Raw genomic sequence first — 11,893 nt, 5'->3', positions numbered from 1 at the left:
TCACCTGCCCCAGTCTTTTTATACTCACACTCAGATCATGACATCTGTCAGGAGGTATGAGAACCCAGATAGAGATCTCAGTCTCAACCCTTGCTCCACTGGCAATACTCCAGATCCCTCTCCCAGGGCTCATTTCTTATTGCATTCATCCCTCAGCTTGCCTTGTTCTAGGGAGCTCCAGATATAGGGAACAGAAAAGGTTATCTCACCATCAAAAAAGATGATATACAGAATGCTAAGTAGGTACTGCACTGGTCCATGAAGCCTATGGCTCCAGAGGAGAAATGCAAATCAATTCTCTCCTCAACCACACAACAAAATGATCACAAGGAAACAACATAGAAGGTCATGTGAGGTTCAAGCATCCACTGCAGGGCATCCATGAGGTGCTTTCTTGCTGTCCTGGGGAGGTGCTGAATCATTAAGATGGTCAAGTTCCAAAAAGAGAAGACAGTGTTTCTAATGAGATTCAGAAATCACTGGAACCCAAGCTGGAGTGGAGTGTATATCAACTGGGATATACGATAGACCTTGAAACCCATAGAATCATTGACCACTTGTGCCTATTTGCTATAGGAGAAATGCAGATTATTTTGCTCTTGTAATCAGCCTAAACATACTCTTGTTCCTGTTATTTGCTAATCATGCATCCATTCTCAAAGAATTGAAAACCAGCTATCCCAATCTGTTCTCACTTGGCTGAAAGAATCTAAGATTAGGTTGACCCTCAGTGTGGGTTACAAAAGAATAGAGATTTCATCCATCTCTGCCCATCCTTGTCTCTCTTTGGGTCATGGACAGCCTCTGGAACTCTCTCATTGACCACACTTCGCTACTGCTGTCAAACAATGCTGTCATTTGGCTTGTCATCCAGCTGTCCTCCTGTATCTATCTTCGTAGTCATCTGAGAGGAACTAGGTAGCCTGACACTTATCCCCTGATGCCCGAAGAACAGCTCCACATCGCAAACCTAATAAACCACTCAGGACAATTTGTAATACTTCCCTGCATCTGGACATTCTTTGCAGTTGTTGAACCATAAGAGCAGATGATTAATGGATCTTTCCAAGGTGAAAGTGCTCCAACACCATCAACTTACACCTTAGAGCTGAACCACTCTTGGAAAATCAAGAGTATGGCTTGTGGATGTAGACACTCAATAGCCAACTGTAAGATCCAGCAATCAAATGCAGAGATGCCATGAGAAGAAAGAAAGGACCGCACACAGTACAGTTTATTAAGGACCCAGGGGACAGAAGTATCCCTTGGATGGAAGCAAGATTGAAAAATCTCGGTACCCTAAGGCTAGACATAGGAACTGTTTGTTCGTTGGATAAATGTGGGCTGTGATCAACTGCCATGCAACTGCCCTAAGATCAGTTACCAACAGTTCAGGCATCAGAGACCAGCACACCATGCTCAAATGCTGACCTTCATCATTTGTTTGTTCATGACCAAGGTAGCTAGTCACGTTGATCAGAAGGCCTGAGCTCTCTGTAATTCATGTCTCAGACCCACAGCTAACCCCAAACTAGAGGTAACTCTATTCCTTAGTTGTAGCCACTCATGCCACCAAGGCTTTGCCAGAATCCTGGCAGACCTGGTAAACATACTATTTGTGACCTGCCTAAGCATCTGGTTTATGAGCGGAGCCCTGGTGACTGCTTTTGTTTTCTTTTCTTTTCGTCTTGTGTGTTCTCTAATCTGTCTTTGGGAGAGTAAGGCAAGGCACAGAAATGGAGGGACAAACGGTGAACAAATGCAGCAGTGTGACACTCACTAGAAACTGTGTTGAAAATGAACCACACAACTTGTGAGTGGGGACAGGAGAGAGCGAGGGAAGGGGTGACTCTGTCCTAAAATAAATGCACTCTTTCCATGACTTATGCAACCGTAACCCTCTCTACACCACCTTATTACAACAATAGAAACTTTTAAACAATGTCTTTCCTAAAAACAGCTCTTCTGTCAACCCTAGGAGGAAGATGGTCAGCACAGGGAATAGACAGAGAACACTCAGCCTCCATCTGTAGACACAAGAGACTCCCGCATGTGGGCAGACCCAGCAGGCCCCTCTTACCGTGAGGAGGAATGGAACTTGAAGATGCTCAGTTAAATAGAGCAGAGCATTTGGGTGAAGTCAGACTTCAATGGACAAAGAAGGTAGAGTTACATCATTTGTGACTTCAGAGCCTTTGAGCCCACAGCCATAAATCCTTGCAAGTGACCTTGGGCTGCCCTTGACTGCTTGCATCTAGGCAGGCGAGTCCAGACATCAACACTGTTGGAAGCAGAGCTCTGCACCATGGGTCTAGCTTCTGTTTGCTCTAGGTAACTCCAGATACCCTCTGGGATTGAGCCTATGTCTCCACTTTTCTTTCTTTCTCTCTCTCTCTTTCTTTCTTTCTTTCTTCCTTCCTTCCTTCCTTCCTTCCTTCTTTTGTTCTTTCTTTGTTATTTTCTTTCTTTCCTTCTCTCTTTCTCTCTCTTTCTTTTTCTTTGTTTCTTTCTTTTTTATTTTCTTTCTCTCTTTCTCTCTCTCTTTTTTCATTCTTTCTTTCTTTCTTGTATTTTTGTATTGATTTATTTGGCAGTAGTGGGGATCATGAGTGTCTTCATCATTTCACTGTTATTAAGTCTATTTCTTTTTTATATTTTTTTCTTATTTTTATATTTTTTATTTTCATGACTTACAAAACAATATGTTGGAAATGATCAGTACAATTAGGGAGGATTTGGGTGCTGAAGGAAAGTAGGAGAAAAATGAGGGAAGCAGTAACAAGTTTGAGGAGCCATGTACATATTACCTTACTTACGCAATGTGTAACTCCTCAAGTTACCTGTCCATATTCTCCATGTTTCTGTCTACATTCTCCACTTTTCTTTCTATATTCTCTATTTTCTTTCTGTTCTAGGAATAAAAAGAGCCAAAGTGGCTATCACAGATCTGGAGATAAATAAGTACCCGTCACTGCCGCCCCCCAAAATGTCTGAAATTCACGTGTTGTCCTTGCTGTCTTCATGTACACCTGCTCTCTGACTCAGCCCAACCCCAAGTCTTTTATGCCCACTTAAGGAACAGTGACAATAGACTGATCACCCTTCTGAGAGGAGCTACATGTTCTCAACAGATACCATCTCAGCCCATGTCCTGAGTGCATCTCTATCTCAACCATAAAAACATTTCCTGCAAAAGGTTAACCCTTTCCTGAAATTCTGGGTCTTCTCTGCAGTGTAGAGGACAATGTTGGCTAAGTAAGACCATGAATTGGTTAATCTCCAATCAGAGGTCCTGTGAGCAATCCAATCCAAAGAGTGACCTAGTCGGTGACATCCCTGGACAAGCACAATGCCCTCAGCAACCCTCAAACCCAGCTGGCTCGTCATCATTCATCAAGACCTCCTTGCCTTCGTCATCATGGAGGAAGAGACTCCTTCAAGGGACCCACTCACTGTGATAACACAATCAGTACTGGTGATAAATAATGCAAATGAGGTCAACTGGGGAGCACAGTCATCCACACAGCCAGATAAAGGACATTCATCTGATTCTTGGAATGATGAGGAGCAGGGTCCATTCCTGCCATCCATCACCAGTTTGTTTACCTGAGGTTCATCTTTAATAGAAGAATATGGTCATTGAAAATAAGGGCTTTTAAAGACAGGCAGTGGCGCTAAGCTTGCAATCTTAGCTATTCAGCATGCTGAAGTCTGAGAATTATGGTTTGAAGCCAGCAGGGGCATAATAGTCAGTGAGACTCTTATCATCAGTTAACTAGCAAAAAGCTGGAAGTGATTCTGTGGCTCAAGTGGCAGAGTGAAAAAGCCTTGAGTGAAAAAACCATGCCAGAGGATGACGCCTTGCTGGGCCAATCGTTTCTACACTGTTTTGTTATTATTCAGACTCGGGGAGACCTACAGAGCAAGACACAATTGCCTTTGCAAATATACTTTGTTGTTTCCAACAAGACAAAACTTACCAATCTATACAAGCCCACATGGACTACCACTAGATGGAGTGAGGAGAGAAAGTAGAGGTTTTCCCATGGGTAGGCCGTTCAAGGCATGTAAGCCACTCAAGGAAGAACTAGATTGTAGTTTTCAGGAAACATAAGAGCTCTGGAGCATTAAGGCAAGAAAAATAGGCCTAGAATGAAAATGTTGGTGGTGGGAAGTTATGGCCCTGGCCTGGTTGTTTTGCAGTTGAAAGGCATACTTGGAGATGACTTCTATGCTAATTCTAGAAATCTGTCACCCTTATGAGGTGCAGTCTCTCTAGGACATCAGAATACAATATTAAAGCTGGACACCAGTGGCTCATGCCTGTAATCTTAGCTACTCAAGAGGCTGAGATCTGAGAATAACGGTTTGAAGCACTTATCACCAATTAACCACCAAAAAGCCAAGTGGAGCTGTGGCTCCAGTGGTAGAGCACTAGCCTTGTGCACAAATGCACACGGACAGTACCCTGACCCAGAATTCAAGACTTTGTACCCTCCCCCAAACACACTCCTACAAATAACATTAAAAAGAAGCATTTTAATATAATTATTAAAAAGAACTGTTTGAGGGAGAACCAGTGGGTATTGGAAGGGTAAAAAGGAGAGGATGACAGAGGTGTGAATATTAGAGAAGTATATTAGATAAATAAATAGATGATAGAGGCAGGTAATAAAATCTATCTAACTATGTATCTATCTACCTATCTTTCAATCTATCTATCTATTTATCTATATCTGTGTATAAAATAGCATAAGGAAACCTACCAAAAACTGTTTTCCAAAAAATTTAACAGGGAAAGAGAATAATACAGCTGGAATCAACTTGATCCATGAACATTATTTGCATGTTATAAATACCACAAAAAGTCTTTGCACAATTCATTTATGCTAATACATTTTTAAAAGAAATAATACAGCTGGAAACTAAGTTGAATGCATTTCATCTAGACTGTTACACATTAAGATGCTATTAAATTCTACAAAGCTGATAGTAGGAAACAACTAAAACTCAGCCAGGAGCTTACATCTGTGAAGCTAGCTACTCAGGAGGCAGAGATGTGGAGGATTAGAGGCTCAAAGCCAGCCTAGACAGAAGAGTCCAAGAATCTCCATCGCTAAATTATTATAAAAAGCTGGGCTGAAGGCATGGTTCAAGGGAGAGACTGTTGCCAAGCAAGTCACACCTTCAGTTCAAACTCTGGTGTACCAGAAAAAAGAAAATAACTGAAAATCTACACAGTGAAGGAAACGAGACCAGAACCAAAATGAACACATAGAGAACAAACTTTCCTGATGAACAGTTATAAGAATAATTGGCAAAATTAGTAATCTAATAATTGTAGTTACTTATTAAATTATATGCTTTACTTCATTTAAGTCTTTTGAGAAATTTTTATTTATTCTGAGACTTTTAGATTGAAAAAATGTCATTGGTACAAATATGAGTTTTCAGAATTAATACAGCTAGCTATTGTCTGGGGAAAAACAGGTTTCACAGAGACGTTTAATCGTATTCTTGTTTTCCTTTTGCATAGAATTCTTACAATATCAAACTCATAAGAAAACTTTCACTTTGAGCAAATACCCATCAATAAAACATATCTCAATGAACTAAATACTTGATGACTTGATGAGAGCTGAACATCTCATATAAATACAGAGAAAGTTCAGTCTACATCAACTAGAACATTGGGAAAAACATTTGAATCAACGAGATGAAAATGTTACCCCTGACAAAACATTCAAAAGAGTTACACCACTGCATATTTCCGCAGGGAGGATATTTTCACCTTCTTGACTACCCAGGGGAGGAGGGAGATCAGAGGATATGTGTGAGAAGTAAATGGAGAAGGGAAGGGTGTGAGGATACAGTTGTGATACTGAATATAACTGTGTGAAAATGGAGCTAGCTACCTTGATGGAATGGGTGAGTTTGGGAGAGACTGAGGAGCACAAGGGAAGAGGTGACTTTGAGCAAGATGGATTTATGAACTAACAAGTGGTTTCTCTTCCCTTTGTAAAACTACTTAAATGTATTTTCCATCTTCTACAAAAGAACACTACAAGCTCATGCCTACAATCCTAGCTATTCAGGAAGCTGAGATCTTAGAATCACTGTTTGAAGCCAGTAAGAGTAGGAAAGTCCATGAAACCCTTATCTCCAATTAACCACCAGGAAACGGGAAATGGCCCTGTGGCTCAAAGAAGTACAATGCTAGCTTTGAGCAAAAGAGCTTAGGGACAGGGTTAAGGCACTTAGTTCAAGTTCTACAACCAACAAAAAACAACAGGGAAAAAGGAAAAACAAAGAGAAAATGTACTTGCTTAGGAGTCTAGATGAGAATAGGAAAGGAAATTGCTGCTGACAAATAAAGTGTCCAGTTTGTAATACAAAGAGTAACTTGGCAGAATTTCTTTTGATCAAGCTCAGAAAAAGAACAGTCTTCACAAACCAGATTAAGCATCTAGTGACTTTATTGTCTATCAGCAATGTTATCATAAACAATTGTTGGATGAAGCTTGAAACACCAAATTTCTATCTGTGATTGCTCAGTCCTACTTTCATTCATGATAAGCAAATCTTCCAGATGGCTGATTTTCATTCATGGTAATTAAACAGCTGTAGCATTCCAGGTCTCTGATGGAAAAGAATCTCATTCCATGGTGAGAAAGTCTACCTTTGGGAAAGATGAGTCTTACCAATTTTGATCATTTGATCTATTAATAAGTACAATTGCGATCCTAATATCCTATGGACGTTCTACATGAGGCCTTTAGCTAGACATCAGCTGTTGGACTCAACTGTGCTGGAAGCCCTGGTATCTGACTCGCGCTCATCTCACACAGGACGTCTGAAGCGCACTCAATCTAAGACAGCATCACTGGTATATGGATGTCATTGCAAAAGTCGCTATCACAGCAGTACGTATGTACTATATCAGGGCCAACAAAGAGCTCGGCATCTTGGCAATCTCTCATGCATGTAGCCTCTCCACGGTGAGTATTTACATCTGTGGAAAACAAAAGCAGAAATAAGATATTTGTGTGTATGTGTTCACGCATATGTGTGTACTTAAATGGAGATGAAAGTTTCACAAACTTTCCTAGATGGACTTTAAACTGCAATCCTCAGATTCAGATTCCTGAGCAGCTAGGATTACAGGCATTAACTACCAGCTCCTGCCACAAGATTTTGTTGTTGTTGTTGTTGTTGTTTTTCCGGTCCTGGGCTTGAACTCTGGGCTTTAACCTGGCTCTGAGCTCTTCAGCTCCAGGCAAACGCTGTAGCAATTGCACCACAGCACCACTCCTGGTTTTCTGGTGGTTATTTAGAGATAAGAGACCAGACTTTTCTGCCCAGGCTAGCTTTAACCACAATCCTCAGATCCCAGCCTCCTGAGTAGCCAGGATTAAAGGTGTGAGCCCCGGCATCTGGCAATATGTTATTTGTATAGCCAATATTTGAACTCCAATATAGATTAATCAAAAATATATTAAGTGAAAGAATACCCCTAACGCATAATCCTGACACATACTTCTAAGTCATATTGAGCCAAGTTCCTTCTCCCAGGAGTCTTGAGACTTGGAGAATAGACACTTGATGGTGAGCATAAGTTCCAGACATTGAAACACCCAGCATTTCCTCCCTCTCAGGCAGACAGGCACAAAGAACTTGCTGAAAATCTGCTGGCTTTCCAGGCTCTGGGGTCAGCACCAGCGTAGATGGGAGTAATACCAAGTCTACTCTCAAGGGCCAGGTAATACAGAGCTACAGATAATTAGAATGCAGTGTGATTGATGGACCAGAATGGACATGGAAGTGAGACTTGGGAGCACAGATGGAAGTCTGAAGACACAGACATTTCCACAGTACCTGGAAGAAGCTGACACAAGCTTGATCACCTTTGGACAAGTTAAATAGGTATCATTTGGATGGAGGGTCAGAAATACCGTGTATATACACCCAAGTGTTCAGAGCTTTTGAGCCATAAATAACAAGGTTATTAGAGTTCAGGAGACTCATGAAGGATCTGTACATTGGTGGAGAATTTCTAGCATGCATTCAATTTGCTGTTTGATCATAGACTTCTCCAATTAAGGTAATATCTACACAAGACTCACAGCCTCACACCTCATTTCCTATCTGAAAGGAAGGCCTAGGTTTGAGTCCTGAAAGAGAAGTGGGAAATTCCACAGCTAACACCAGAGCACTCAATGTACTTCCAACCTGAATCATCATACTCCCAGGTTCGATTAATCATACATAATTCGCCGTCCTTAGCCGTGCATTCAGCCAATGCTTCCTGACAGATTGAACTTCTGAAGACAGGACAATGTCTACACCGGAGAGATGAGGCTGCAAGGAGAAAAACCATGCTGAGAGGAGAGACCACTCATGCCTGTCACTTCCCATAGGGTGCCCAGTTTATCTGAACTCCTCCACAGTGTGGCTAAACCAGAGCTTTGTGTTAGGGCTAAGCTCCCAGAAGCGGTGCCTTGAAGCAACCTACTGAGCCAGAGCAAGTAGACAGATGACCTAATGTTCTCCCAATAGTAGACAAGGGAAGAAATGATGGGAAAGGCAAGGACATGGGCCATTCTGCACCCCCATGTTATTCAGAATTCACTTCCTATCTCACCCCAGACATTACATACTGAATGGAGAGGACAGAACATGTGTTGGGTTATCAGATCTTGGAGTATGATCCAGAGGACAATCAGGCTGATTGAGATTCCCTAACTCCTCATTCTTCAGGGAAGCTATGCTTCAAGGAGTATAAAAAGCAGGCCAGATCCCAGAGGAGGTAAGGGAAGCATTGAGGAAGGGAACCAAATGGAAAGTCAGGAAGGCAGGGATGGAGTCTTTCCATGTACACAGCTGGATTCCATTCCTCAGACACCCAGGTGGAGGTCACAGACCCAAGGAAGGGGGAGGGGAGCAATGCAATAGGATAAGGCAGCGCTCATAGCTTCTCAACAGTCCACCACCACCAAGGCATTTACCAAGTTGCATGTAGAGCACAAAGACAGTGGGCTTCAGTAGGGTCTTCATTTCACCTCAGCTCACTCCTGAAAGCAGGTTGTGTCAGAGAACAAGAACTCTTGAGATAGACGATGGTGGAGCTACACAACCACTGCCGTAACCTGCCCCAGTCTTTTTATACTCACACTCAGATCATGACATCTGTCAGGAGGTATGAGAACCCAGATAGAGATCTCAGTCTCAACCCTTGCTCCACTGGCAATACTCCAGATCCCTCTCCCAGGGCCCATTTCTTATTGCATTCATCCCTCAGCTTGCCTTGTTCTAGGGAGCTCCAGATATAGAGAACAGAAAAGGTTATCTCACTATCAAAAAACCTGATATACAGAATGCTAAGTAGGTACTGCACTGGTCCATGAAGCCTATGGGCTCCAGAGGGGAAATGCAAATCAATTCTCTCCTCAACCACACAACCAAGTGATCACAAGGAAACAACATAGAAGGTCATGTGAGGTTTAAGCATCAATAGCAGGACATCCATGAGGTGCTTTCTTGCTGTCCTATGGAGGTGCTGAATCATTAGGATGGTCAAGTTCAAAAAGGAGAAGACTATTTTCAATGAGATTCAGAAATCACTTTAACCCAAGCTGGAGTGGAGCGTATATCAACTGGGATATAGGATAGACCTTGAAACCCATAGAATCATTGGCCACTTGTGCCTCTTTGCTATAGGAGAAATGCAGATTATTTTGTAACACTTCCCTACGTCTGGATGTTCTTTGCAGTTGTAGAACCATAAGAGCAGATGATGAATGGACCTTCCTAAGGTGAAAGTGCTCAAACACCATCAACTTGCACCTTAGAGCTGAACCACTCTAGGAAAATCAAGAGTATGGCTAGTGGATGTAGATACTCAATAGGCCAATGTAAGATCCAGCAACCAAATGCAGAGATGCCATGAGAAGAAAGAAAGGATTGCACACAGTACAGTTTATTAAGGACCCGGGGGACCCTTGGATGGAAGCAAGATTAGAGGATCTCAGTACCCTAAGGCTAGACATAGGAACTGTTTGTTCATTGGATAAATGTGGGCTGTGATCAACTGCCCTAAGATCAGTTACCAACAGTTCAGGCATCAGAGACCAGCACACCATGCTCAAATGCTTACCTTCATCATTTGTTTGTTCATGACCAAGGTGGCTAGTCACGTTGATCAGAAGGCCTGAACATTCTGTAATTCATGTCTCAGACCCACAGCTAACACCAAACATAGAGGTAACTTTATTCCTTAGTTCTTTTTTTTTTTTTTGTGGGTTGTGGGGCTTGAACTCTGGGCCTGGGCGTTGTCCCTCAGCTCTTCAGCTCAAGGCGAGCGCTCTACCACTAGAGCTACAGCGCCACTTTCGGTTTTCTGATGGTTTATTGGAGATAGGAGTCTCACGGTCTCTCCTGCCCGGGGTTGGCTTTGAACCGCAATCCTCAGATCTCAGCCTCCTGAGTAGCTAGGATTACAGGCGTGAGCCACCACCGCCTGGCTTTTTATTCCTTAGTTCTAGACAGTCATGCCACTAAGGCTTTGCCAGAATCCTGGCAGACCTGGTAAACACTATTTGTGACCTGCCTAAGCATCTGGTTTTTGAGTGGAGCCCTGGTGACTGCTTTTGTTTTCTTTTCTTTTCGTCTTGTGTGTTCTCTAATCTGTCTTTGGGAGAGTAAGGCAAGGCACAGAAATGGAGGGACAAAGGGTGAACAAATGCAGCAGTGTGACACTCACTAGACACTATGTTGAAAATGAACCATACAACTTGTGAGTGGGGACAGGAGAGAGTGAGGGAAGGGGTGACTCTGTCCTAAAATAAATGCACTCTTTCCATGACTTATGTAATCATAACCCTCTCTACACCACCTTCATTACAACAATAGAAACTTTTAAACAATGTCCTCCCTAAAAACAGCTCTTCTGTCAACCCTAGGAGGAAGATGGTCAGCACAGGGAATAGACAGAGAACACTCAGCCTCCATCTGTAGACACAAGAGACTCCCGCATGTGGGCAGACCCAGCAGGCCCCTCTCACCATGAGGAGGAATGGAACTTGAAGATGCTCAGTTAAATAGAGCAGAGCATTTAGGTGAAGTCAGACTTCAATGGACAAAGAAGGTAGAGTTACATCATTTGTGACCTCAGAGCCTTTGAGCCCACAGCCATAAGTCATTGCAAGTGACCCTGGGCTGCCCTTGACTGCTTGCATATAGGCAGGCGAGTCCAGACATCAACGCTGTTGGAAGCAGAGCTCTGCACCATGGGTCTTCCTTTTGTTTGCTCTAGATGACTCCAGATACCCCCTGGGTTTGAGGCTATGTCTCCACTTTTCTTTCCATATTCTGCACTTTTTTTCTATTCTAGGTATAAAAAGAGGCTTTCCAAGATCAGCATATAAATAAGTCAATGAACACATCGCTGCTGCCCCAAAAATATCTGAAATCCATGTGTTATGTGCTTATCTGCTTGTACACCTGCTCCCTGACTCAGCCCAATCACCAAGTCCTTCCTGCCCCAGGTCGGGAACAGTGCTAATAGACACTGATCATCCTCCTGTGAGGAACTAGACATTCTGCACAGATAACACCTCATCCCGTGCCCTAAGTGCATCTCCTTCTCTAGCTTAAATTTCTCCTGTAAGAGATCTTCTCTCCAGTTTAGTGGACAGTGTTGGCTAAGCACAGGTCAGAGGAAAAATCATACATATGTTGATTTCTGATTAGACTTCCTGTGAGCAATCCAATCCTAAGCGTGACCTACATGGTGACTTCCCTGGACAAGTACAATTCCCTCAGCAACCCTCAAATCCAGCTGGCTAGTCATCATTCATCCCTGCCTTTCGTCATCATGGAGGAAGAGACTCCTTCA

General features: G+C 42.7%; 1 long non-coding RNA gene across 1 annotated transcript; it reads right to left on the bottom strand.

The window, feature by feature from the left end:
* Nucleotides 1–6,458: 6,458 nt before the first annotated feature.
* On the bottom strand, nucleotides 6,459–9,152 carry LOC138838854 (uncharacterized). Its single transcript, XR_011375765.1, has 3 exons — nucleotides 9,006–9,152; nucleotides 8,230–8,358; nucleotides 6,459–7,012 (listed from the first exon to the last, which is right to left on the bottom strand). It is a non-coding gene; the product is annotated as an uncharacterized lncRNA (long non-coding RNA).
* Nucleotides 9,153–11,893: the final 2,741 nt, after the last annotated feature.

Source organism: Dipodomys merriami, unplaced genomic scaffold (genome assembly GCF_024711535.1).
Source record: "Dipodomys merriami isolate MVZ:Mamm:240054 unplaced genomic scaffold, mDipMer1.0.p SCAF_29, whole genome shotgun sequence".
Classification (NCBI taxonomy): Eukaryota; Metazoa; Chordata; class Mammalia; order Rodentia; family Heteromyidae; genus Dipodomys; species Dipodomys merriami.
This window is presented reverse-complemented; position numbering and strand designations above follow the sequence as displayed.